This window comes from Cygnus olor, chromosome 18 (genome assembly GCF_009769625.2).
Source record: "Cygnus olor isolate bCygOlo1 chromosome 18, bCygOlo1.pri.v2, whole genome shotgun sequence".
In the NCBI taxonomy this organism is placed as follows: Eukaryota; Metazoa; Chordata; class Aves; order Anseriformes; family Anatidae; genus Cygnus; species Cygnus olor.
In genome coordinates this window covers 10,080,652-10,107,976 of record NC_049186.1, presented here as the reverse complement: position 1 = coordinate 10,107,976, position 27,325 = coordinate 10,080,652, and the positions used below count along the sequence as shown (strand labels likewise).

The window sequence follows — 27,325 nt, the reverse complement described above, 5'->3', positions numbered from 1 at the left end:
GGCTCGAAACCTCCATTGTAGCAGCCCACCGTGGGGAGGGGAAGAGGAGCAGATAATGAGCTACGGCATGATCAGTCGCAAGAAGAAGGTATAAAAGATAGAGACCATTAGAAAAGAACAAGGCTTAAATGCCATCTGAGATTTTAGCTGAAAAAGCCTTTATTAGGTTAAAAAAAAAAATCTACATTTAACAATATAGAGTACCCAGTCCTGTAGATTTCTACCGCAAACTCCTCTGAAGTAAACTACAAAGGATTGTGATGTTTCTTCTTTCAGACTTTTTTTTATATGAACTTTTTTTTTTTAAGGCACCGTATCCCAGTGAACTATCCTCCATTTCTTTTTCTTGCTGAAGCTGCAGATGTACATTATGCTAGTGTGAAAAAAAGCTAATTAAACTGCATAGACTCTGCAGGAGGCAGCGAAGGCCTGCAGTGCACGGGGGATGATTGATTTGGACTGTCACACAGCTCTGCTGGGTGTCATAACTTAGTGACAAATAAAGGATTACAGTGTCCCAGAGTAACTCTCTCCCTTTTATTGTTCACCAGACATCAAAGCACAAAAGCATATTAGCATTTTTAATAAGTAGTTAGGTCAGTCGTGGCTTATAGTTTGGAATTACTTTATGTAAAACTAAAAAAAAAATGAAAGAAGGCCCAAACTTATTGGTAGATTAAAAATATAATACCCACAAGGCAGGAATGATTCTTCCATTGCTTTCGATGGAGCGTGCGTTATTTGTCTAAAACATGCAGGGAATGCGAGTTCCCAGCCCATTGTCTGAAAGCTAGATTCTAGCTATAAAAATATTATTAAGAAGTTGAAAACATTTTATCAAAAAAGCAATTATTGAACTTCCAGTGTTACAGGCCTGCCTGGCGCATTATTTGTGCATTTTTCATGGGGAGCTTATTGTTTTCTGCTTACAATTAGCAGTATAAAATGATTTTTTTTAATCACCTTATCTCTAATGAACATGTATCCCTGGAAATGAAATTGTGGGTATCTTGTACTTTTAAAAAAATTATAATTTGAGGGTGTTTATTTTAAATAAACAGAACTTAGATATGAAAATGTGAACCAGGATGGAATAATGAAGCTGGTGTTCTTATCAGGGTACAATTAGCTCGGCATAATTGCTAACGTCTCCCTTTGAAGTGGGCAGAGCCCTTTTTGATGGGGCTGTTCTGTTCTGCAGACATGGCACGAGCGGGACGGCGGCTGCGCACGGGGCACCAGCCCCGCGTTGCCTCTGCGTGCTCACACGCACCTGCGGGCGTGCAAAGCCCTGCCGGCAGCTGGAGGCTCGGAGCTCCCACCCCAGACGGAGGGGACCCAAGTGACGGCAGCCATCGGAGGTTGTGCTCAGGGCTCTGTTAGGGAGCCTGATTTTGGGGCTGCACATGTTGAGATGTTTATAAATACTGGAGGGAGGTTGCCAGCGAGAGGTGAGGCTGGATGGCACCAAAGCTGCCCTCAGCTACCACCGACCCTGTGCCTACAGGATCAGGCCCTGGATGGAGCAGGGTCCCTTGTGAAAAGACTGCAATAGGGATGCAAGCAGCACCGTCCTCAGCTCCCCTCTCGCTGGCACAAAAGTCATGGAAACATTCTCAACTTTTGAGATGCAGTCGCTAAAATCAGTTTTATTTGCCTCCCAGCCCCATTAGGGCTTGCTATTGTGGCACAGTCATTAGCAGCACTGTCATGCCTTGCGCTGGGGTCTGGGGAATTAACCCTATACTTACTGCCCTCTTGTATCTCGGGGCTTCCCTCCATCCCCTGCTGCCACTGGATATCCCATTGCACGCCCTGTCCAGTGCTAGAACGGTTCTGGCAGCTGGAGCCAGGTTTTCTGAAATTATTCTGCAAAACAAGGAAGGAAAGCACAAATTTCTTCTGCAGTTTGTGTGAAAAAGCCCCATTTCAGTGCGACACCGAACCGAGCACTTGTCGGGTGTGCCTGGTGCATCCCCTTTGCTCCGGTCCCAGGCTGTTGCGGTCACTGGTGCGAGCTGATGGTACTGGGGCTGGGCTCCAACCACAGGACAGCAGCAGGACGATGTGTGTTATCCACCCTTCTGTACACGCAGCAGCCTGTCCTGGGGGGCATCTTCCATCACTCCCAGGTATTTCCTTACTTCTAAGTTTCTTAGAATTTCTGATTTTCTTATAGGCCCCTTCCTTACTTATCTGCTGCCTTTCTGCCACCAGGAGCACCAGACATCCCTCCATCGAGGACTGGCTGCTGGAGGGGAAAAGCTGCGGTAGGAGAGAAGAGTGTGTATTTTTAAGCTGTCTCTTTATACAGTTTAGGAGCTGAAAACAAGGAAGAGAGCCAAGATGTTGGTGGAACTCCAGCAAATATGCCATGGACCATCAGTGGTTCAAGACCCATTTAGGGAACCGCTGGAATGGGCCCTAACAGCTGTAAAGCAGACACCGTTTTCATATTATCCCTGGAGAGATGTTTCCTCCTTTTTTATAACAATTCTTTTAATACTCTTTAAAATGAAAACTTCATTTTCTTGCTATGAAATTACCTTTAAAAAAAAATAAAAATCAAAGAACTTACCAAGAGTAAAAAACCTGGCGCATGGATACCCATGTGATAGGCACCTTATAAATACCTGTGATAAATAACAAAATTGACATGAAAGTAATCTTAAGAGTCTGCCTTTCATTTCCAAAGACAAGAAAACGTTTCTCAGTTGAAGTTGAAATAATACTATTAACCTATCATCTTGTGCCTACACGAAAGGCACTTAAGATATGGTGGAGATGTCCAAAGAGCACAGAATTGTATTTACCCTTCTGGAGGTGCCAAAACACTGAGACATGGTGCAGGAATTTTTGATGATGGAATTTCCGCCTAAGTTTAATTTCCTTTCTTTGGTTCAAATAAAATCTTTCATTTAATTTTAATGTAGTGCTTTTTAGTAAATCCAAACTTACCAGACTTCAGGGCATTTCAACCTACATCCAGAAGTGAATTTTGCAACGTGAACCCACCGCTGGTGTTTGTGCGAGCGCACCACAACGCCTTTCAATTACTGCGTGCTCTCGGGGATGCAAGGACACGAAGGAAGAGTCAGCCTTCACGTTACAGGCAGGCTGGAAGTCTCAACAGGACACAGGATCTGAATGTTGGAGGTTCTTAATCTTGGCAGGAGTCTGCAAGTGACTTCTGTACTCCCACTACAAAAGACCATTTGCATGAGCATTGGCGCAAGCTCCAGTCCTCAGGACCTGCTGTTTGTGCAGAACTGCAGTGACTTCCTCCTTCCCCCAAACGAGTCAATATTGCAAACTGGTTTTATTTCCTCTATTGGGCACATCAGCTTAATTTATGTATACTTGCTCTGCGTTGTCCAGTTACTTCGTTAGACATTTCAGGGATCTGCGAGTCTCCTGTTTGTGATTCCTGCGTGCTCACTTGCTCTTGTAATTTGGGAGGCTCCTGGACATTTGAAAAAAACGATGGCTTCATTTGTTTTTCCAAGTTCTTACTGAATCACTTGTTAGTGTACAAGTGACATTCCAGGCATCGGACTAATGAAAGCTCCTTTCTTCTCAGTACAAGTTATATTACGTCAGAAATTTCTCCACACGCACACCAGTTCCAGTTATCTGATTGATATACTTAGACATCACGCATGAAATATGCCTTTATTCGTGTATTTGTGTCTGTAAACTGAAAAGGACCCTTTATTCTGAAGGAAGAGTCCTGCAGCTCGGAGCTGAACTATAAGGCTCTGTCAACAGTCAGGCTGGCCACAGGCCAAAACGCAGTCTTATCTCTTCAAGCAAAATCCGTGGAAGGAGCCACAATAGCGAATTTTGGAAAAACTTGCTGGTGATGTCACCGGCGAGCCCCGGCCAGCAGATGCTGGCGCTGCCCGCAGCCTGCTCTCGGCGCTGGGGCTCCTCTCGGTGTCCCTGGGAGCTCCCTGCTGGGGAACCCAAGGGAAGAGTTTATCTGACCCCAAAACCATCCTCTGGGGGCTTGGATCCCGGGCTGCACGCTCCGTGTGCTGCACGGCGTGGAGCACAGGGGCGAGTTGGTAGCAAACGGGAAAGCAGCCAGGAAAAGCGGTGGGAAAAGGCTCCCACGGGGCCAGCCCGTCTTCTGACCTGATCCAAAACCTGCGCTTTTTTGTCTCTGTTGTCCCTCCTATTGCCTGGTGTGGAGGCAAAGATGAGGATGAATATTTGTAGTGGATAATTATCGCTTGGGAGCCTCAGCCAGACGAGGGCACCATTGGGCTTGGGCACTGGCTCTACCTAAGCCCTGCTGGCCTTCAAGGCAAGACCTAACAGGTGGAGGAGAAACCGGTGGAGAACAGGTAGGGTGAAAATAATGCGCTCTGGTGATGCATCTGTGCCTGAGAGGAAAATCATGGACTTTACCTGCGGACCTGATGCACAAGGCTGTGGGAGCTGGGCTGTGAGAAGGGTCAGGGACCAGCTCGTTGATGTCTTGCATTTATGAGTTGTCTAACAGCAGCTTGGCAGGATTAGAATCAGAGATCAGAGCAGCTTCTGCTGCTCAGAGAGGTGCAGAGGGCAGCAAGGGGCTCAGGCTGTGGTCAGCTTCATGGCTGGATTCCCTCGGGCTACTGGTGTCCTCCCTGCTTCTTTGCCCTTGGTGCATCTTTGTCCTTGGTGTCACTGGTCTGAGGGCAAAATTCAGCCTCTGGGTGCTGTTTTGTTCACTCTTTTTATCCCAAGCATGGACATCTGGGAGAGTCTTTATAAGAAATTGGGATGGGTTTTCTTTCCACGTGCCAAAGGCTGGCAGAGCTGGCTGTAGTTTTGACCTGGTAAAACACTGAGGAACGAGTTTAATTTTTTGTCGGTGTTCAATCGTGATGCGGCCCATCACAGTCAGGAAGAGTTTGGACAGAACAACTTTCGCTGGCCCTGGCAGCCGTCATTTCAAGCCCCATCCTCAGGCTTTGGCTTCCTCTTTGGAAAGTGCCCGAGACGTGGAGCGGCCCGAAGGATCTCCAGCACCCACCAGCCATTAACAACCTGTGCGGGCAGACCCAGCAGAAAAGCCAAAGCCCATAGGAGCTTAATTTTTCTCCCACCCTTCCACAAACTGGGCCACAGCTAATGCTAAAAGGGTTTTATGCTATTACTGTAGGAGTTGTAAGATAGAGCATTTCGGTCCCAAGCTTCCTATATACTTCGTTGCTTTTAGCACTCAAGCATGTGCCGCTCTGGAAGGGGGCAGCAGTATTTGCAAAAAGCTTTTCTGGAAATTTTTTGTGCATCCTGTGCAAAAGCAAACCCTATCGATGGCCAGTAGGAGAAGCAAAGCCCCAAAGTATTTTCTAACTTTTTTTTCTAGTTCTAGTTTCTAACTCTTTCTTTCCAAAATAGGTGTTTGTGCGTGTGTTTATGTCAAGCAAAGTGATAGCAGGTCTGTGGAAATATCTAAGTGTAGGTGTGCAACTTATATCACAAGGTGTGCTGGGGATACATAGACTTACCGGTACTGTAGGGAGCACAAAATAATTTTGAAGTTCTTGCAACAGCAGAGGACTGTTTTTTTTTTTTTCATTTTTTTTTCAGCTGAGAGACGAATGAACTAAAATGACAGAGACAGAATGGAAAAAAATAAGCAGACTCGGATCTGGACTAAATATACTAGCAGGATAGAATGTTAATTTCACCCAGATTTGGTTTTGTTTGGGAAAAAAAAAAACAACACGTTGTCTCTCAGAGCTGTCTGCATCATGTAGAAATGTGGCACTTGCCCATGTCACTGTGGACCAGCCAGCCATAGCCAGGTCAGCCTCGTCTGCTCTAATTAATAGCTCATCAGAGGTACCTCATATCAGCAGGTGGCCTCTCTAAATACATGTGCTGCAGGAGAGTTACAGGTGAAGCTGAGAGACTTAATGCCAAGTTTCTTTTCTCTGGCGGGCGTGCATCAGACCTTGATTAAAATGGGAGTATTTTGGAAGTTAATCAAGAGTATTGAATCAATTAATAAGACACTTAAATGTCTTATTGCCTTAATATGTCTTAAATGTCAAAGTTAGCTGTGAGCAGTTTGGTAGTTTGCTGCTCTAGCTGATTCCTGAGCTGATGAAGATTCCCCACCATCCAAAAGGCTCGGGTGATTAATGTTCAGCTGTGGCGTTAATGGCTTTTAACCACCTGCACCTTACTGACTGTGTGACCTCCTCCTTTAGAAATGGCACTTTTCAGGTGTGATTTAGAGAAAACCCAGAAAATTCCCCCCAAACAAGCCAGATAAGGAACAATTATGATAGGAATACAAGTGATAATCTGATTTTTTTGCTGTCACTAACTTCATTTCATACAAATAAGAACATGCTTCTTGAGCATGGGGAACAAGGGGCAAACCTAACCTAAGCCTGGGGCAAGCACCAGGGGCTGGAATCTGAGGACTCCAAGGCTGCCACAGAGCCTGGCAGGGAAAGATCGTATCCTACAGTGAGAGCATCTCTGGTGAGATGAGCAGTGAGGAATTGGGAAGGACAAAGAGGACGTTGGCTGTAAAATCCTACTGTCCTCTGTGGCAGTGCTGGTCCAGCAGGGCAAAGAGCATTTGCAGTGCAGGAAGGGCAATTTCTGCTCTGCATTGTGTGCCGAAAGGCCTCATCATGCGTGATGCAAGGGGGATGTCCAAAGGGGCCCTGACCTCCTCTAATAGCGGTAACATTAAAATATTCTGCTGCAAGATCACAGCGACATCTGAAACTTTCTTTCAGTCGTTTTCTTCCCCCTCCTTCTTTCTCATCTCTTTGGGTCTTTTGGCCCATATGTTGCTAATTTTCTGTCTTTTCAAAGCACTCTGTTTCATTTAAAGTCAGAATACATTCTATTCATCACCGTGAATACTAGGGAAAAAAGAGATCTCAAAGGTCAGTGTTCCCCTTAATATATAAAATAAATGAGGAAAGCGCTGTGTTTTTTTCCTTTAGCTTATTACATTTCCTAATCTACTTTTTAGCTCTACTGTGTGAGATCACAGGAGGGACTTAGCAATCGCTCCTAGAAAGGCATTTAGATTTTCTGCAAAAAGGAGTCCCTCAAAAACGCGTGCCTTTGTACTTAGATCTGCTGAGCCAGGCTTCAGCCAAGCTAATTACTGGTCAGCAAGCTGGCGTGCCACGATGGTGACATGCACAGGCACCCGAAGGACTTCCCTTGACAGGAGCCCCCTTCCATTTGCTCTCCATCACCCTTATCCAGGAAAACAGTTCCTCCTTTCTAAGGTATTGCATTTAAACCACTGGGACCTGTGCAAGGGAAGATAAAGAGAAAACACTGGCAGTTAGATTTCTGAAGTAATGTTTAAGTAGGCCGTAGTCTTACCAAGATGCCAGTTAAACTATTACAATCATTTGAAGCTCAGAGGAGCATGCGAGATGAGCTTAATTTTCACTTTCTGTTGTTCTAGAGGTGTGCTCTGTTTGTACAAAGCGACCCCAGGCCTGCGTTTCTGGAAGGGTATGTAGAAGATGGTCCTGCAGCCCTCTAAGAGTTAATTATATCAGTAGCCCACTATTTTCTTGCTCTGTCCCATCTGCGATGACAAATGCCGATCTCCCCGCAGCCATGACAGCGACGCAGGGCTTGGGCAGCCCACACCTCCCCTGGCCGGCTGCATGACCCAGGAGACACGGCCAAACCCCAGCCAGCTGGAGGGCCAAGTGAACCTTTCTTTACCAAACCTCAGACCACATGAAGGTGCCTGCATTCGTGTTATGTTATGAACTTGGGGCTCGGGCCAACTTAGTTAAAACATTCATCAAGACTCATCAAAACTCAGATCTTTGTAGGGAATCTGGGCCTGAGAATGGGACTAAGCCAGGCCTGGACTTCGGCTAGCCGGGAGGTGAGTATTGGCTGGCGTGGGATGAGGAGCAGAGGAGACGGTGGCAGGATTTCCCCCGCTCCCGGGCTGCATTGCTGCCTCACACTGCAAGCTTGAGGACCCGAACCACCCCATACACAAGCCACGGGGTTGGAAGTGCTGGGGTTGCCCTGCAATTTTGGAGCCCATGACTTGCTCAACGTGTGGCCAGAGCAGGCCCGGCCCAGGCCGCGGCCTCCTCCTCGCGCGTCGGGCCCTGCATGCTCTGTCCCGCTGCGAGCTGACGTGGGCAGAGACCTGCTGTTCGTTCAGAACACTTGCACGGTGACTCTGCTAATAAATAATCTCACGAAAGTTTCCTTCAGCTCTATAAGGTGCCTACTTTCATCTGGCAGCGCTTCAGGGCTGGCACTTCATCAGTAGATGAACAAAGCCAAGTAATACAGTACAAGCAAAACTATTACGGCCTGGGGTATTTCCAAAACGAGGTCCTGACCAGAAAAAAATAAAATAAAAGGAAAAAGATGGAAGAAGTAGGCAAGGAGGGGCTTTAAAAGCTGTTAGCTTTGAGCTGTAAATTTAGTTTAAATAACTTTTCTGGCTGTTTTGAACAAGCATAGAAGTTGCATATCAGCAAGTGAAAGTTTCTTGCTTTGCAGAACAGTTCCATCAATCTAAATTAAGAGTGTTCAGTGGGAACCAGGAATGATGCTACTGAAGAAATCACAGCCTAAAAACCAGTTAGCAGGCAGCTGTTCTTGGATGCCTTTCCACCACGGGGCTATTTGAGATCTCTGGAGGCTGATACAAGTCCTGCAGATGGGTAATGGGTTCTTTTTGAACAACAGGCCTGCAACGTTTCTGCATCTGCAATTGGAAACACTGTGGCAATGAAAGGAAGCAGGGTCTTTTAGGTCTTGTTTCTGGCTCTACCACTAATTTAATGCATGACCTTGGGCAAGTCAAAAAGCATCTCTGACCTCAGTTTACCTAGTGGGAAAGTGGGAGTGGTAGCACTTATCAGCCGCTGCGGTATCCGAGATTTCACTCAGTGTGTTTCCTCAGTCCGCTGAGACAAGTGAATCATCATCCTGCCCGCTGTGGGCAGCCTTCTGCCCCGCTCTGCAAAGCATCCTCTCCTTATGGGGCGCTGGTAACACATGCTTGTAACTCAGTGCTGGAGAGAGTTATAACCTGCTGCTGACCTCTAGCAGTTGAGCATTTCCAGGCAAGCATGGGTTGTGCTAATCCATCACGATGCCACTCGGCCGATCACCGGACTCTTTCCATGACATCCTCATCGCTTTTGACCAAGAAGCAGAATTGTTCTTAGAAAAGCACATACACTTTAAAGCCTGAAGTTTCTATCTTTTGCCACATTCGGCTTCCATACAATTAATTTAACACCCAGCTGGTAGTAAAATTAGGTGCTTCCTGAGCATTATGTTTTTTAAATTGCTTTCTTAATGCCTTCTGCTCTATCAGGGCTGTCCTGCTGAGGAAAGGGCTAATATCTCCTCCCAAACTCAACTTTTCACTCAGCATTGCTGTACGAGAGAGAACAATATCCCTGTTGTAAGAGTGGCATTTTATCAAAGATGCCCAACAGGCTCTCCAGAATCCTTGCAAATCTTCCCGTCTGGAGATGGTTTCACATCCCCGGGTTCTGGATTCGTTAGACCTTGCATGACAGCCGGTTATTTGGGACACCGTCCGCTGCGTATCCGAGGGCAGGGAGGGTGACTGCTCGACCCATTTGCCACAAGGACAGGGAGGATTTTGGCATCTAGCTTAGCACGTTGCGGCTGCTCTCTGAAATGGAGATCGGATTGTGGCTCCGGGAGGCGTGAAACCAAACCGACTGGCAGGCGTCAGAATCTATAGCAAGTCACAATAGTTTTCCTAACCTGGAAGGGAGGGAAAGAAGGGCCCTACAGAAGACATCCTGTGTCTGATTACACTCCATGCATCCACGGCTATTGAAGCTCTCTGATTACCCTGTTTGAGATTTAGCTGCAACATCCCATTTGTTACAAGCAGATATGTAAAGTCTCCTTGGTATTCAGGTTCATTTAAAGATTTACATTTTGTATTTCCTTGCTCTTTTTCTGACGATGTACATAAAACAGAATTGTAAATGTTTAGGAAAATCAAAGCTATTCTTAGATGCCTACAATTCCACTAAGTTTGTATTCTTTAATTTGCACCATGAAAGGAAAAGGAAATCTGGGAGAGGAGCTTGTAGTTTGCTTTTTGAGGTTTCCTTTACTGCATTTCCATTGAAACTTGGGGCTCGGAGTTATGTTTCCCAAGGCAGTTTGAAAGTCTTCTCAGCAAGCATTCCCTCCAAAGGACATGTCTGCAGCCGCCTCTCATACGTTCTCACAGAGCTGTAGTGGAACATTTTAAGGTTAATTTCAACAGAACCAACTTCAGCAGGTGCCCAGGAGTTCAGCTAGACTTATCTACCTTGGCGAAATTGGTAAATTTCTGGGTAAAATTCTGCCTACCTGTTTGTTTGTTTTTTTTTTTTTAACAAATGCTACCGTTTTCAGGGTAGAAACCAATGCCAAGCACAGTGCTGAGATATTGCTATGGCTGTATTAAACTGGATTCTGAATATTGTGAGCCAAAATGCCGATCCCTCTCTCTGCCAGGTACCTCCTAGTCCCATTGGTACCCACAGCTTCACTCCAATGCACACACTGGAGAAGGCAAACCGGGGGAGAGCGGGAAGAAGCGGTTTCAGATTAGGATCTCTGGAAGAAAATCACTCCCTGGGCAAATCCAAGCTAGATGAAATCTGCCCTTCTTTTCTTCTGCTTCATGCACAGTCAATGTCCTGAGAAAGTTCAGCCCCACAATACCAAGTGGGAAGTGAAATGCTGAACACAGCTCCAAACTGGCAGAACGAGAATTTTTCAAAGGAATGAGAATTGCATTCCCTGAAGCCAGCCCCAGCACTGCTCTTGGTTCTCTGCTTCTGAATCCGAAATTAAAAAGAAAAAAAAAAAAAGGAAAGGGAAAAAAAGAAACAACCCACCACCAACAAAACAAACAACAAACAAAAAACCACCAAAACCTGCTAGGAATAAGGAGGGCTGTTACTTCACCCTTTGCCCAGGTTTGCAGCTCTGTGGGAAAGGCAGGTTATCCAAACAAAAGCCTTGCAGAGGCTGTGTAGCTCGACGAGCAGAGCTCTGAAGTGGAACTCAGGAAAACCAAGCCCTCCTTCCTGCTCGGCTACCAGTCTGCTGGAAAAACTGAACGCTTTCCTCTCGACATGTGTGGTAACGGGAATTTCCAGTCCAGAGAAAATTTCTCATATCTAATATATTCCTCCGAATTAAATAAAATCGGAGATGTGGAATTTTCCACAAATGGAAAATTTCAGATCTGGAGAGCCCAAAGGCGAGAGCATCCTTGCCAGCCCCGCTCCACTGCCCGGTGCCGGGGAGCAGCCAGGTCCCGCAGCTGGGGCCAGGCAGTGAGGATGAAGCCCCAGGAACCTGCTCGGAAGCTTCTGATGGAAACCAGGAGATAGAAATTTGATGTAACAGATTGTTTCTGGGGAAGATTTTTTTTCAATTCTCGTCTTAAACCACAAACGTGCTACCAGCTGGCATGGAGAGCAAGTGCTAAGGACAAACACGTGCGTGTTGTGTGGGACCTCACCAGCCACATTTAGCAAGGGACATTGCAAGCTGTGACCAGGTTTGGGACAGAAAAGGGGTGCTGTGTGTCCCAAATCGGGCTGGCTGAGCCTCACCATGGGGCAGACGTTCAGCACATCTTGGTGAAGTTAGAGGAATTTGGCACGGTGCGTTACCTTCGCAAGTCAGCGCGGGAGGAATGCTTTGCACATATGAACTATCTCATGCTCACCAAAGCGCTTATTAGTTTCAGGCACTGGCCCCTGTATTATTATGGCCTTGATAACTTTATTAAATTCAGCCCCAGCTTATTCATCTCTCAGAATGGCCCTAACTATTTGTAGATATTTTAAAGTAGCCACCCTTGCATCGTGATCGCTTCCAGACCTTGCTGAGAGACACGCATGTGTTTGAAATGCCTGCTTTCCTTCTCCATTTCACCATAAAGTAGCCAATTTAATTTTGCACAATACCATTTGATAACAACCATGTGTGTGCGTCTTCAACGTTTATATACTTCAGAGAAGGTACTGCTTGGTCAGTGTGAGATAATTTCACAAAGAAAAACGGAACCAGATGTTCCTCCTTTTCATTTGGCTTCCCAGTCCGCCTATCTCGTTTCTAACGTCAATCTCTGCTCAGGTTTTCCATTACCTTGGGAAGGGGATATCTTTACACTTTATGTTTTCATTACCAGTGTGTCTGACAACGTGTGCAGAGTAGCTGAGGTAGATGATTATCAGCTTAGCACCTCTGAGATCATTATTAAACAGCAATGATGCCTGCAAAGAGGAAGGGTGTGGATGTGATCGCAGGGAGGAATCCTTGGGGGCTGCATCTTTTGGACCAAACCTGGACGGTGACAGGTCCTTGCCATCGGGATAGCTAGAGGTGGTGAGGGATAGCCTCGGCTGCAGAGTGGGCAGGAGGGGCTGCAGGCGAGCACATGTCCTCGCCAGGTGTCTTAATGGGCAAGCTTAGGGCCAGCATTTGTTGGTGAGGGTTTCTTCCTGTTTATGGTCCTCCTGCATGGGTGGCAGGGCAGAGGTAAAGCTGAGGGTGAGTTAGGTTATGTTGAGAAAGAGAAGGGGAGTCCCTCTGAAGTTGCAAAGCACTAGGATGGGAAAGACAAAGGGTTTGCTGGCAGAAGAAAGGGGGAGTTTCTCAGCAGGACGTGCTGGGGTGCCGTGAGGCACCCTCCCACCCTGGCCATCAGGGCTGAGCAGCCTCCTCTCGGAGCCACAAGCGGTGGCCCAGCACGAAGCTTATCTCCATTTGGACGACGGATCTTGGGCAGCCACCGCTGTGCTGGCTGGATCCTGGGCCATGTTGCTTTGCAGCAGGCTGGGTTACATCGTGTGAGTCAGGGAGAGGAGGGAGCGTGGTATCTGCCTGGTTGTGGAGTCCTGGCAGCACAGTCCCACAAACACCCCATCTTTGGGGCAATGACACACCGGCACCGCTGCAGAGAACAGCACCGAGCACAGAGGAACCGAGCGCAGGGACCTGCAAGCCTCGGTGGCCCAGCATTGCTATTGCAAGGCTGTAAAGTTGTAAACCATCTCATTTACAGGTGCTTTCACCTTGACACCTCCTGCTGTTAAGCTCCTTTATGAGAGCACCACTTTGTGATCCTCCAGTGACTCACCGGTCTTGTGACACCCTGGCAGGCTGCAGATTTTGGCCGTCGTCCGCGTGCTGGCGGGACAAGAGGCCCTTGGAAGGAGGCCGTCACTGCAGGGAGCGTCCGGCCTCTCTCACAGCCGCCTTTTGGGCCGGCCAAGCTGGGCAGGGACGGATGCCAGAGCAACGCCTGGCTCCTCTGCCCGATGGACCTCTGCGGATGGCTCGGAAGATCAGAGGAGAACCGCAGGAGTCTGTTGAGGGCCTCCAAGAGAAACCAAGTCCTCTGGCTTTGAGGGCATCGCATGCTTTCCGCTCGCTGCTTTTCTTTGCCCCTTTTTCTTTTGGTTGGAATATGAGCTCAGCGTGAGCCTCGCCTGTATTACTTTTAGCTAAATCACCCCAAATTTGCAGAAAACCTTATATAAGCGTAAGCTGATCTTATGAGTCATGCTCATTGCCGTGAATACTGTATGACATATGGCAAAGCACTGGAATGGGACACATTCTCCAAGCAGCTGGCTGGAGTCATGCTAATCCAGTTAGCGGGTGGCATGTAGGCCAATGAGCAGAGGTCCTGCAGAAAGAAGTCCCGATAATCGCCATTTCTCAGGGACTAATCCTAAATGGCTTTGCTTCCTGGCACTGCTTGCAGTAATAACAGCAGGTGCCCGCGCAGAAATCCCTTCCCCAGCACCTTCTTCATGTCTTTGCTTTCCGAGAGAGGAGTTGAAAGACTTCCTGATAAGGATACAGGGAAAAAAAAAAAAAACACTATCAATTTTTTAAAAGCCTTTTTCTCTTGAATTGTCAACTGTCTGTGATTTTTTCTGCAGTCGTTAAAAAAGTAATAATTTTGTCGCTCTCTGTGCTTCCAATCCGGTAACTTGTAGGAGAAGGCAACGCCGGCGGAGGCCTGGCAGGAAGGAAGGAGGGATGTTTGCTTAATGCATGCTTAACTGGCAATCATCTTGGCAAGTTCTTGGCCTCGCTGCAGTCAAAGTGGCTTTCATCACTGGAGTTATAATTTGTCTCTGCCTTCCCGATTGCTCCTTCCTCCCTTTCTCTCATCTCCCTCTGCAATGTACCTGAACTAATACAAATCCAGTTCCTACCCCAACACACTGAGATGCACAGCGAAGAATAATGCCTGATGCTGATTAGCGTGGTTGCAGCCCCAAATGGCCTGTGCCAGTGTCTGCTGAAAAGGAAGCAGTGGGAAAGAGGGCGGTGACAGCGGCGCTCGTACCCCTCGTACCCTCGTACAGCATCGCCAGGCTGGCTGTGACTTTATTCCCTTTGGGGCTCACCGGAGCAGCCACCCACAGCCAATTGTCCCATTGACTTCAGTGGATATCAGATGAGATCTTTAGCTCCCGAGGGCAGGATTATCAACCCAAGATATCTAAGGTGAGGCCTCAGTTCCACATCAAGGCATACAGATAAGGGAGTGGATTTTTTAAAGGATGAGTTTGGGTATTCAAAGGCTCCGCAAATTCTGTCTACTAATTTTGCTAACAAAATCCTCATCCTCAGGTGTGCTTCACGCATCCCCAGGTATGCAGCTTAGGTGACCCAGTTTGGAAAACACAAACTTCAGCTCTCTGCCTCTGTCTGCAGAAAGCACGTGGTGTACAGCAGGGTGTAAACCCTCACCACGCTGCACTCGGTGCCACCGTGCCGGACCCATGCACAACTGTTGGAGACCGAACCTTTGGGTGCTGCTGCGCCTCGGGCTAGTGAGAGCACCAAAGGGTGCTTGTGCAAATGAAACACAGCAGGTGTTGTGCTGACTTTCACGCAGTTACAGGGATGTTACAGTCTAACCTGACGCTGTGTCATCCAGCGCTCTTTGAAGAGTCCTGGGGAAGTCTCTTTGAAAAGAGGCTGGATAAGATCTCAAAGCCCTCGCTGCTCCTCCTCACCCCACCACGATCCCGACGCCCTGGTCCGTATTTTCTAGGTCATCATCCAGGCATGGCTTTCTCTTCTGTGAAAATGCTCAGGTCATTTGTTAGTGACAACAAGGGATAGATCTTTTGGTGATGTAAATCAATGTCACTTCAAAGCTTCAATGGAGCGATACTTACTTACTTCAGATATCAGATCCTTATGTTTTGCTTTTATGTGTGTCAAAGTTCCTTTTTTTGAAAGGTAACATTTTGTTGCAAATTTCTATAATTAAGCCACCTCGTTTCTATGGCAATAGACACTATTAAAAATAATAAAATAAATATTCCAGCACCATTTAATTCTGGCAATGCCAAGCTAAAAACCTTTCCGTCAGTTCTCATTATGAAGGCAGCAAAACGTGCTTAACAGACTATCTTATCAAAATTAGTGAAAACATTAAACTTCCCCAAAAACCCTTCTTTTGAAAAGTTGTTCTAAGCAAGTTTCTAAAATCTCAGAAGTATTAAATCCTCATTAATACAAGCTCAATGTATTTATGGTGTCAAAAATGTGTTTTATAAAAGCCAAAAGCAGAGTTGCACAAGTTGCCTCATTATCAATAATCTAGCATCGTCCCTTTTATGTGTCATTTCTTTACACAATATACTATCATTTATGACTTTTAGCAAATACATCATGGCAAAGGATTACTCTCATCAGAGGCAGTCTTTGAAAAGGATATGCTAATTTCTAGAGAGCAAGAAAACATCAAAACAGTGCCAGCAAATAGCCAAGGGACTTTCATGTCTTAATATCCTTCAGAAGTGCTTTATCTCCTAGTGCAACGTGTATCATAGTATAAACAGGAAATGAAACAGCCAAGGCATCAAAGAACCACCAGTGCATGGCTGTAATTTTAGATCAGGTTTAATAAAGGTTATCTGCAGCAGGCTAATCAAACAAAAGGGTGTATGTTTTAAAGCGCCATTTGATAATTTTCATTTAAGGCTCCCGATCAAAGAGATCCTAACAATGTCTTACTGACTCCAGATAGATCCCTTTGCCTCACTTTTCAAAGTAGCTTCGTTTATTGCTGGTAAAACTGGTTTTGATGTTCTAATTTTTTAGGTGGAGGAGAGATCAGAAACTGCTCTGGTTTCCTGTGCACCTTAATTTGAAAAGCAATAGAAAGAGAGATGGGGAGGAAATGAGCAAACGCAGCCAGGGTCAGGAAGATCTCGGGGTCATTTCTCCAAGTTTTCAGTGACCATAATGCCCAAGCAGGGGCTCCCATCCCAGACAGGGATGGTTTGCATAACATGAGGAGAGGAGAAAAACCTGGCCAAGAGCGGGCCAGGCGCTTGACTAGTTATCAGGAAGGCAAAATGCACTGGAAGCAAGAGGCAGGAAAATAAAAAAAAAAAAAAAAGAAAAAAAAAAGGGGGATCTGGAGCTCTTCTTGTTTCAGAGGCAAGGCAGAAAGAGCCAGACAGCTGCTTTGGTGCCACCCCAGCCGTGACGCTTGTCTGCCCCATCCGCTGGGACAGCTCTGCTGAAACCTTGGTTTGGTTGGGGTGAGGGTGGCTCAGGTGGGCTGGGATTTGAGAAGGGCAACATCAGAATGTGTGGGTTCAGGAGTTATTGCTGGCTTTGGGTGCCTTTTCTTTGCATTTAGCCAGAGCCTGGCTGGAGGTAGGCAGTGCTCCTGACTTGGCCAAAGGTAAGGACCTTTGGTAAGGACCTAAGGTAAGTTGGTGTTCAGGACCCCTGAAAATCCAGGCAGTGTCTCCAAGGGAAAAAATTATCTTATAAAAAAAAAAAAAAAAAAAAGAGAAAAAAAATAGAAAGTTATAATTTTATTTTTTAAAATTTTATAAAATTATCCTTCTGCAGAACAAAACCTGCAAATCTTTTCCCCTTTGTTTATGGTTTATTTCTTGATTCCCCTTCAGGCCAGATCTGCTTAAAGTTCCTGGAAAAATGGCTGTTTGATGCTTGCTGGAAGTGGAGTAATCCTAACAGTCGAGATTTGGAGAAGCCGCCACCTTCCAGCAAGGCCAGAGCACTTGTTTGGGATGCCAGGTTAGTCTTCTTCATTCCTGATTTCACAGTTATTCTGTCTGGGGAGCAAAGAGACAGATGAGAATTTTCTCCAAGTAGAAGCTTCATGAAAATTGTTATGTTTCTAGCAAGACAGATACATCTGAGAAATGAAATATAATTCAAATGTTTGGTCAAATCTTTCTGCACTATTCAAGCCCAGGAATGTTTCAAACTGGGTTTCGTACAAAGGAGGCACTCCACATTGGACATGAACTCTAGCCTTGAAAATTCAGGCATGAATATCTCTTGCAGGGGGCAGCAGGAGATGTATGGTGGGTAGCTGGGATGACAGGAGAAGCCCCCGTGTGCCCACCCATCAGGTCCAGGTGGGTCTGGGTGCTTTGGGGAGAGCTCCGTTCTCTTTGGGACCGGTGGGAAGCGATGGGGCGGCAATGCCCTGCTGGAGGAAGGGAATGGGCAGCTCAGTGCCTTCTGAAAGCTGCTGCACTTTGTGGCTTGCATGTTTGTAAAGCTTGTTGTTATTTTACATGTCCAGATATCCAAAGCACCACAGGGGGTAGTTCTAAAGAAAAATCCAAATAAATAAAAAATTCACCCTTGGGTGCACTTAATATAGTTGGTAAGAAATGTGCTGACTCCCAAATAGTCTCCTTCCCACACACTTCACGAAACGCTGGTTTTATACATATACATGTGCATATGTTTCCTGCTGTTCCTCTCTTAAATATTTCAAAGTATTCTTATGAACAAATATACTTTTGTCATGGTATTTGTAGGAGCACGAGACCTTGGTTGTACCCATTCAGCCTCGCTTTGCTTCTTTTCCCTTTCAAGTAAATTTTAAATTACCAAAGAAGTGCTGATAGTCACAAAAATCTAGTTATTGGCCATGAAAACTCAACCATAAGTAATCACCCCAAAACCGGTCCCATGAAATATTCATGTTTCAGGAACGCAGTTCCGTGCAGGGCGGTCTCTTCCGATAATAAATGCTTCAGGAAAAGCAAAATGGTGATTCCTCTGTTTTGAGGAACGAGAATGCTGCCAAACCGTTTGGCAGAATAATCTGTTAGAAAACAAAAAGCAGGGCTTGCTTCTCATTAAAAACCCTCAGCGAGAGGGAGGCTGCCGTCCAGGCAGCATCCTTCGGCCCGCCTTGCCATCGATCTTCGCCGTACCTACAGCTGCCCCAGATCCCTCCCCGCGCTGGATTACTGGCTCCAGTGCAGACACGGATCAATAGTGACTGAAAGCTAGTAATGACCAAATGTCAGACACTTTTTAGCAGCTAATTTGAACTAATATTGGTACTTCCTAATCCCATTATCAAAGGATTCCATGAAAAACACCATGACGGTTGGTACGAATTGCCAACCTTTCACAGATTCGTATACGTGAAGCCAGAGGAAACCATTCAATAATCTTTTTCTGCTGACCTTTATTTCATGGGCCATTAAGTTTCATCCCTATCAAGTCTGGTAACTGGTGTCTGACTAAGGTGCAACTTGTGCTAGGCAAAAGTATATCTTCAAAGAAGGAAACCAGCCTTGGTTTGAAGACACTGGAGCTGGAGACTTCACCGCCCCTTGGCAGTTTTGCTCAGAGGTTATGACAGTTTATTTCTGGGCACTCATCTGCCCCAGGAAGTTAACTCAGGGCAAGGGAATGTGTGCAAGCAAAGCCAACAATCTCTACTTCATCTGCAGACACAAGCATGGGCACAAGAGTCATTCAAAAATACTCTACAATGACTGCTGTGTCTACAGGCTTTATTTTGAATTTGTCTGCCTTGGGTTTCATCTATCAGTCCTTTTCAGAGCATTCCCCTGTTAACCAAAGAGCTGGGTGTTTGATGCTGATGTGCTGTCTTCAGGCCTCATCCCCACCTTCTCCTTAAAAAAAGTTCCCAGGGCTGGAGCGTGGTGATTTCTCATGTCACTTCCAAATGTTTCTTGTCCATTCTGCGTTGGCCAAATCAGAGAGTGGGCGAACTCCTGGCCTGGCTGTATTCAGAGCGACTGAGACATTTCTGTTGGCCCACAGTTGCCTACCAACCCTGGCTCACTGAGCTTGGAGGATTTTGCGTCATGGCCAGGGGATGAGCTTCACTCTGTAGAGGACCCAGACGAGCCCTGTGTAGTGCCCAGACATCTCCTTTGCCCTCCAGCCCGATGTTCTCCTCCCAGGCTGTGGCCCCCGAGTGCCACCAGCAAACAACGAGACAGACACCACGTCATGCCTGCGGTTGTCATGTGGCCGTCTGCAAAGTTACTTACCGGAGCCACTGTTTGCAAGGCTGGGGATCTAGCTCTGCCTGGAAACATCATTTAATAAGTTTTGAGTGGTGCCTGTATGCAAGCAGGGCTCTCAGGCCATGCACATGCAATGCGGGATCTGGGCCGTAGCAAATGGCTTTGCTCAAGATTTGTCTGTGACCTCTAGACTTTGGGAAAATGTGAACACGAGCTGGCAGGTGGCAAATAAAATATACATGGTCCAAAACATGCCTGAGCTCAGCAAATAGTGTGCCTAAGTCCTAAAATTATCCAAGACAGTCTCCATAATCTTTATGGGAGAAAATTAAGTCTTCAAAGCAAGAAGGAATTTAAACTATCCCTGGTTCAAAGAAAATTGCCACATGCCGACAAACATTAAGAATGATAATATTTTGCTAAAGCCCCAGTAAATCGTTGTGTGGTTTCTCTGCATTTCCTTTCCCATTGCCATTCATTGCTCATACATCCACATTCACACTGGGAGGTGAAGGAGGAAAAGCTCCCTGTTGAAAAGAGAAGAAAAAAATCATTTTAATTTGATATGATGCCCTGGGATATGGTTTTGACCAAGTAACGCTGCTTCCTGTGCAGGTGGCTTCTTCCAGGAGTCTTTGGAACATTTGCCAACTACCAGAACATCCCAAGCTGAACAGAAGCCATCAAGCATCTTATCAATTTGTCACATTAACAACTGTAATTAAAAGCATTAAGCAAATACACTAAAAGCCTCATAGGGAGGGTGCTAGAACCTGTGTATGCCTTTGTGTTCACGTAATTGCTTCAATTACAGTTCTAGGTTGTTAAATGTCTGTATGTACTTGGGGAACGTGAAGGAAAATAAGAAGGACCAAAGAAATGAATTTTTGTGGTGTGATTTTGAAGTGTGACAGCACACTGCCGGTGCCCTCTTAGTGGCAAAGATTTTCACCTTTGTTTATTAATGGACAAGCAAAAAAGTCTGGAGCAGAGCACACGACGTGAGCCCCCCCTCCAAACAGCCACCCACCCCTCGGCTGCGAGGAAGGAGCCGGCTCATCCTCACCCCATCCCTTAATGGATTAAACCTTCCCGCTCATGGCTTCATTGCCCTTCTGAGGTGTTGCGTAAATCCAGGTCTAGATTTTGATTCTGAACCAAATTCTGATTTAGTTCAGTCTAAACAGCGACAGAAACCATTGCACATGTGCAGCAACTGACAACACTCAGTGGTTAGCATGAGGTTAACGTTCAGTTGTAAAAGCAGCAGTAATTGAGCAATAGGACCAGAAGAGCTCAGGCCGATCCAGCAATGCCTTACTTGCAGAGCTGCATACAGAGACAGTACATCAGGAAAGTCAGTTCCCATTACGCTGTTTTGCCCTAAAGGAGCTTGGCTACTTTGGCAGCGCAGATGACATTAAACAGATGAAGAAGAAAAATGGCTCAAATATGATTATAATACATATGCGTAGCTGTCACAGCCCCCTTTCAAATTGCACCATATGAAAATAACCTCATCAAAACAGAAAGACTTTTAGGGCTGAGGTTAATTACAAAAAAAGCTCTAAATAAAATAATCAAAAGGCCCCAAATATTGCTATTGGTGCGAGCCAGCAGTTCACTCCGAACTTTATAGAACAAAAAGTTTGTTCTGCACTTGCAAACCTTGCCATAAAAAAGACAAATCAAAACTTTCTGCTGGAACAACTCAATAGCTGTGTTTTAATATGCACCAGGTTGCTTATTATTCATGCACCAAAACTTCTGTCGCTAGCAAGCTTGAAGTCAAGCCCTAGCTCATCCACAAATGATGTCAAGCAAAGAGAGCCACATCTGGACCCAGCGTTAGATCCCCCCTACGACATTCTTCAGAGGTGCTGAACAAAGCCCCCAGTCTACCTCTTTTAAACTTTGCAAGTATTTGAAGGTGGAGCTGAGCTTTGCTGCTCCCTCAAAGCTCTGTCCAGAAAGCTGGGCATCAGACTGCACAGGGCTGTGCTGCATCTTCACTGCAAAGCTTACAGCCCTCACGAAGGTGGCTATGAATTTTTTTTTACGTGTGTGCAAGGAGCACAGTCCTTCAGAGAAGATTTGTGGCCACCTCGCGTGTGATTTCCCCTTCCCCTGGTGTGAGTGTGAAGCTGGGTGAGACTCAGAAGCTCCGTCGGAGTTTTGCTTTCAGAGTTGGTTTTGTTTAAGTGACTCGAAGCGGTGCTGAGCTGCCTGGATCGAAGCCAAAAGAAATGTTGATGCAAATCCTGCAAAGTAAACCTACCCCCTCCCCGAGTCACGTGCAGCTTAATTGTTTTCTATTTTATTTCACGCAACATCCCCAATCTATCAGTGTGACAAGCAACACGCTGCATGCGGCAGCGTGGAAGCACTTCTGATTTTCTTTCTGCAAGGCTGGAAAAATCTGCCTTCTGGCTCTCTCCTGTCCAATCCCTCGTGCTTACATTTTTAAGAGGCTGGATAACAAAGTTGAGAAACTGAATCAGCTTTGAGACCGAAAGTCCCCAGCGTTTATGTTAACTACTCTATGTGTGACTCTGAAACTAGTCCCTGAAGTTTGACTTGGGCATCCTCTTAACCTCCCATCCCTCAGCCCAAGACAGCTTTAGCTTATTACATCTCTCCATCCAGGAAATCCCCCTTAACGTGCTCTTCTTCCTCACCCTTTAGAAAGACGCAGGGGAAAGAGGCCTGACCAGTGAGTTTTGTCCCCTCTGGTTTGTTTTTACCAAATCCGGAAGTTTCCCATCACCAGCTCATTGATTCCTTAGCACCAAACCATCAAGCTGTGATGGTTGCCCTTCGGAATCTAAAGCTACAAGCTTGGCAGTGCTAAGGAGGAAGACAACGATCCACTACCAGGCAATGCAGAGGCTGAAGAAACGTAACTGGAGAGCTGACCACAAGCCACTGCTGCAGCATCTCCCCAGGTACTGAAGAGCATCTCCTGGAAGCAGCTCCGTTTCTGGCTGCAGCAGCATTTGTGGCACTCCAGGCCAAAATTCCTGTCTCCTGATGAGGTGGAGCATCGTGTTTGCAGGCTGCTTCCCTCCAGCACTTTTAGCCAGAAATGGCCTGGAGCATGAAGCTGGCACGTGGTTCCACAGCCAAGCTTTTGGGACGTGAGACTGTTATGTGGTCAAAGGGAGGGAGGGCACAGGAAGGCTATTAAGGTGAGGAAAAAGGGCTCTGGGAAGTAACATAATTGACTTCAGGCTTCACCCGAGCTCCTTATCAGCAACCAGAAGAGGCACCGTGTAACATGGCCAACTGCTTGTCCTACCTCCGTCCTGCACCAGGAGGTGGCAAGGCAAAACCAGTTTTCTCTGCACCTCTTAGCACTGATCAACCCCTTCCAGCCACGGGCAGCCAGATTTTTATGCTAACGCCTTGGGAGGCGGGGGGGGCAGAAATGCTTCTCTCAGCTGTATGTGGGTTTGTTAATTAAAGTAAATGCTCCCAGCTGGGCAGGCAGGGAGTGCTGCTGGGGCTCCCTTGGGATGCCTGGCAGGGAGACTCCTCTGGCACCTGAAGTAGCTGGTCTTGCAGCAACGTGGCGGTTTTGGAAGGTAAGGTCCTGAATTTGTTCTTCCTTTTAATGGACTTTGGGGGGTTAAAAGCGAACCGTGGGTTCTGTTCTTGATGTAGTCCTTGTCTGCTTGGTATTGGAGGCACCAGGGAACTTGCTGCTTCTCTGGGTGCTGCAGGAGCTGGGGCTGCTGCATTTTGTTTCAAGTGGGAGTGGATGCAAATAAATCCTGCTGTTTTGATCCACGTGGGTGACAGCAGCCCTGGAGGTTCGAACTAATGCTAAGAGCAAACTTCATTAAACTTGCTGCGTGTCATGTGGCTTTCGTGCAAAGCTATAAACCACTGTTGGTGTCTGTAGTTTGCTTTGTGGGCTTACAAACCTTAGGCTGGACTTTGGGTTTGCTTGTCTTTGGGACGTGTTGCCAGTCTTTTTGCATGCAGGTTGCGTGCATAAGTACATGCCATTTTTACTATCATTCAGAACTGAAGTGCCTGGCCTTCTGAAGGTTTTACTGGAGCCGATTTTTTCTGAAGGTTTTACTGGAGCAAGCTTTTTAGGATCAACTTGCAAGGGGTTTGATAGGGCGCAGGAGGAGTGGGAGGAGTAGCCTGGGAACCACCCAGAGGGCTCTAACTTCTCCTGGTTTGTTCAGAGATGCTGGCTGCGTAACAGTCAGCGAAACGGGCCATGTTATCTGGGTGTGAGAGATCAAGATACGTTTCAAGAGCTGCGGAGAAGCTAGCAGGAAGATTGGAGACAAGGGCCTTAGACGGAAGAGATTAAAATGCTTTTGTGGGTTCGGTAGATCAAGGACCTGTTTTGTTTTAATTGAATTTGCTCCTAAATTTGTCCATCAGTGGTATATGAACCGTGAAACGCACCTGTGGGCTGTGTGAATCAGCTGAGAAGGGATGAAATGCATTTTGCCAGCCTTGATGCTCTTCAGAGTACGTGCTTGTTTTGGCTGCTGCGAAGAGCTCTGGGTTATGACAACACAGAGGGGGCATTTCGGAGCCATTAGTGACATCTGCAGCCTCGCAGGAATGTGTCAGATAGTTAATTATTGTGTTGAAATGTAATTCTATCATGCTGCAACATAAGTAGTTTGTTTGGGTACTCTTTCCTCCCCCCTTGCTGAATGAAGATAAAGGAGTTAAGCTTAATCATTAAATCTCCATCTTGATCCATGTAGGTCACGCACCGAACCAGAGTCAGACAGCACAGCCTTTAGCAGCCTTATCTCCCTCACAATAAAGAGCAAGCAGGAAGCTGACTCTGTTGTCTGCGCTATTTTTTAATATACATTTATTTAAAGAAAAGCCATCTCAAAAATGGTGGTGTAGGGGGGGGAAATGTTCCAAACGGCAGCTTCTGTAAACAGGATGAAATCAGATAAAGAAATTACTGTAAAAATATTGCCTCATCTCTAAAGCTCAGAACTTTTTTTTCTTTTGCTCTTTTTTATCTTTGAGAAAGATAATGAAAGAGGAAGCTTGAAACCACATTTCCATTGATGTTTGAATACACAACTGCTGGATTTAAGAACTGGAGGAGATCAAAGAGAATGGTTTTCATTCCGATAAAATTATAGCAGTTCTGGTATAGGGTGATGGGCTCATTTATGAACTCTACGACGCAAATAGTTGTTAAGGCACCTTTTTTCCCCCCCCCCCCCCTTTCCTTTGCTAAGAACTAAATGAGAAATGCCTGGAATTCCTAAGGATTAATTAGGCGTGTGGCTAATAATGTTATAATAGATACACACTAACAGCGTATGTCTCTCAAAATATTCTCTGGGAGCACAAAACATCTGTACGATCCGAAGGGAATAGGAATGTCTGTTCATTGCTACTGTATATTGCAGCACACATGACATGAAAACTTAACAGCATTAGGTTACAAAAGTATGTATCCTGACACCATGCTACGGTGATTTAACTTTTTATTAACACATAATCTGACATTCATTACTAAGTATGAACTGCAAGTTACAGCCATTCCTGTATGCAGAGCAAACGCAATTATTTATCACATGCTATATTATGTTTTTAAACTGTGCAATAAAAGTAATCAGAAAGGATCTGTACAAAGAAAAAAAATGCATCTCTGATTGAATGGGAGATCTAAGGCTGTGGTCCTGTTGGACATCCAGGAGGAGTTCCTGTGCCTGTGGAAAGATGGAAAGATCTGTTGACCTGGGCAGACTGTGCTATGGCTGTTGCGAGATTTTTGAGAGCTCAGGATTGTATCGGGGCTTGTGTCTGCTGCAGCGTGGTAACCTCACATTTGCATGCCCTGGGGATGTGAATGTGCTTTAACACAGTTCATGGAGAAATGAATTTGTCCGTGCCGGTCATACAGCCTGGCTTGCTATGGAATCCGGTTTGGGGGATATTTGCTTTTCTCATGCTTCAGAACTTGAAGTTTCACACAAACAGTCTGCACTGAGTACGGTGCAGATGGAAAATGGGAACTTTCAGAATTAGTTTTTGTCTATTTTGGTTTGTTTTTTTTTTTGTAATGCGCTGAAACAATTGAAAACAAGCCGGACCATCTCCGCTGTGGACAAAGAATAAGGGTGGCGTGATGGGGGTGTCTTTGGCTGCAGGTCACCAATCCGCACAGAAATCCGGGTCCGTAATGGTTGGTGTTTGAGCACGTGATGGGAAGGAACCTCTTCCTCCAAAGAGTTGCACAGTTAATGACAATAATAGACAGCGGTATGACGCTTTGTGCTGGAGGCATGGGCCAGCTCCAGAGTCTCTCTTTCTTTTTTTTTTTTTTTTTTTTCCTGAAGCTGACAGGTTTCCTCTCCCTTGTTGACTGGAGCCTGATCTAGTCTGTTGGCTCAGCATCACCTCCATTCTCCGTTAGTCTTTTTATTAAAACCTTGAGCAGAGCGTGGTTCTCATGGTCTCACTTCTGCCAAGTTGCTTATCAGATGTGGCTTGTACCTCAAAGAAGCAGAGAAATGGGCAAGGTTTTACCCTGAATTATTTTAATTAGTTTCCTTTGCTGGCCAAGTGCCCCGTGTGACGGCACACTGGGCTTCCCAATAGAAAGGAAAATGTTACTTCAACTTAAAAATAGCTTGTGTTCACTGTGTGCATAGAGGACAGCCTAAACAATTAAAATGGTGGTTATCTGAGTCATGCCTAATAAAGTCACCTGTGACTTGTTGAACCCAAGTTAATGGCCATGAAATACACGGTTAATAACAGGCAGGCCGTTAGCCTGATGGGTGATGTGCCACAGGGAGCTGATGGAAGGCAATGAACAGTATCGTGTATTTGGCAGTTTAAACTGTCACTTGAAAAAATATACATTTTTTCACCCTGTGGTGACTGTGTGAAGTTAGTATTTTGCTTTTTAAATGCCTATTAAAAGCTTCTTGCTAGCTTTAACTTTCAGTGAGACTAGTCCTGTATTCGGAGCTAATCACTGAGATTTCCTGGTGGTGCCAGAGCCTGTGCATGGGGGCCTTGTGTCCAGTTCTGGAGCTGGCTGGAAGTCAGCAAGGCATCCCCGGGTCTCCATCCTGCTCAGTAGGAGCTGAAAGGAAGAGCAGAGCTGGGGACAGAGAAGTAAATCATGAAAAAGCAGTTTGAAAGAGCAGGCAGAGTGAAAATCAATAGGGCGAGGTTTGGATGTGCTCAGAGAGGCACTCGTGACTGTCATTGCTGTGCAACGCTCCAGGAATCGGTAGGAGAAATGCCCAAGCTGACTTTGCAGGTCCTTGCGCTTGCAGGACTTGAACTTGGGATGCTTTTGCCTTAAGAGTGATGGGGCTGTTAGAGAACACAACGCTGCCAAACAGCTTTCAATTCCACTTGAAAACATAATTTGTTTATGACTTCCCGAACCACGTAAGTCTAGTGCAGGAAGGCAAACCGCTTCGTAGATGCTGTAGCAATGCTCTGCGATGAACCTGCAGCACGTAGCAATACCTGGTGAGCCGCAGGATTTTCTGATTGCCCGTGATCCCCGTCAGCAGGGCTGTGCCCGCCTGGTGTGGAGGAGCAGTTCCCTGAGCTCTCCTACCTGGCTAGTTGCTTTGCCAGCTAGTGGGCGTCGTGGCAGAGCATTGGGGCTGTTTGTGGCATCTGGTAACACATGCTGGCCCAGGTCTTGCTTAAATCTCAGGAGACAGACTGAGAAATTAAGAGAAAAAACACCAAAGTACAAGGGACGTGGAAAAAGCCTGTCTCTGTAGGGATTTTGCTGTCATTTGAGAACAGTGGGAGGTATTGAGTGGACTCTCTTTGTCCTGGCAGAGTAAAGCCCCAGCACGGGAAACCTGAGGTTTCTGAACCCAGAAAGCAAACTGAGCTCCTTCAGGCTTTTTAAAAAGCAATCATTTTTGTATGGCAATGGTTTCCTAAGTGCTTAGATGTGGCAGCGATCCTCTGCTCCTCCGTTGACATCTTGGCTG

The 27,325-nt window shown here is 46.2% G+C and overlaps 1 long non-coding RNA gene across 2 annotated transcripts in view; it reads left to right on the top strand.

Annotated features, from left to right (window-relative positions):
* LOC121057183 overlaps window positions 1-27,325 on the top strand; it is an 89,877-nt gene that overhangs the window by 33,060 nt on the left and 29,492 nt on the right. For both annotated transcript variants that reach the window (XR_005813690.1, XR_005813689.1), the window contains exon 2: window positions 16,983-17,112. This is a non-coding gene — a long non-coding RNA (uncharacterized LOC121057183). The remainder of the gene's footprint in view (window positions 1-16,982; window positions 17,113-27,325) is intronic.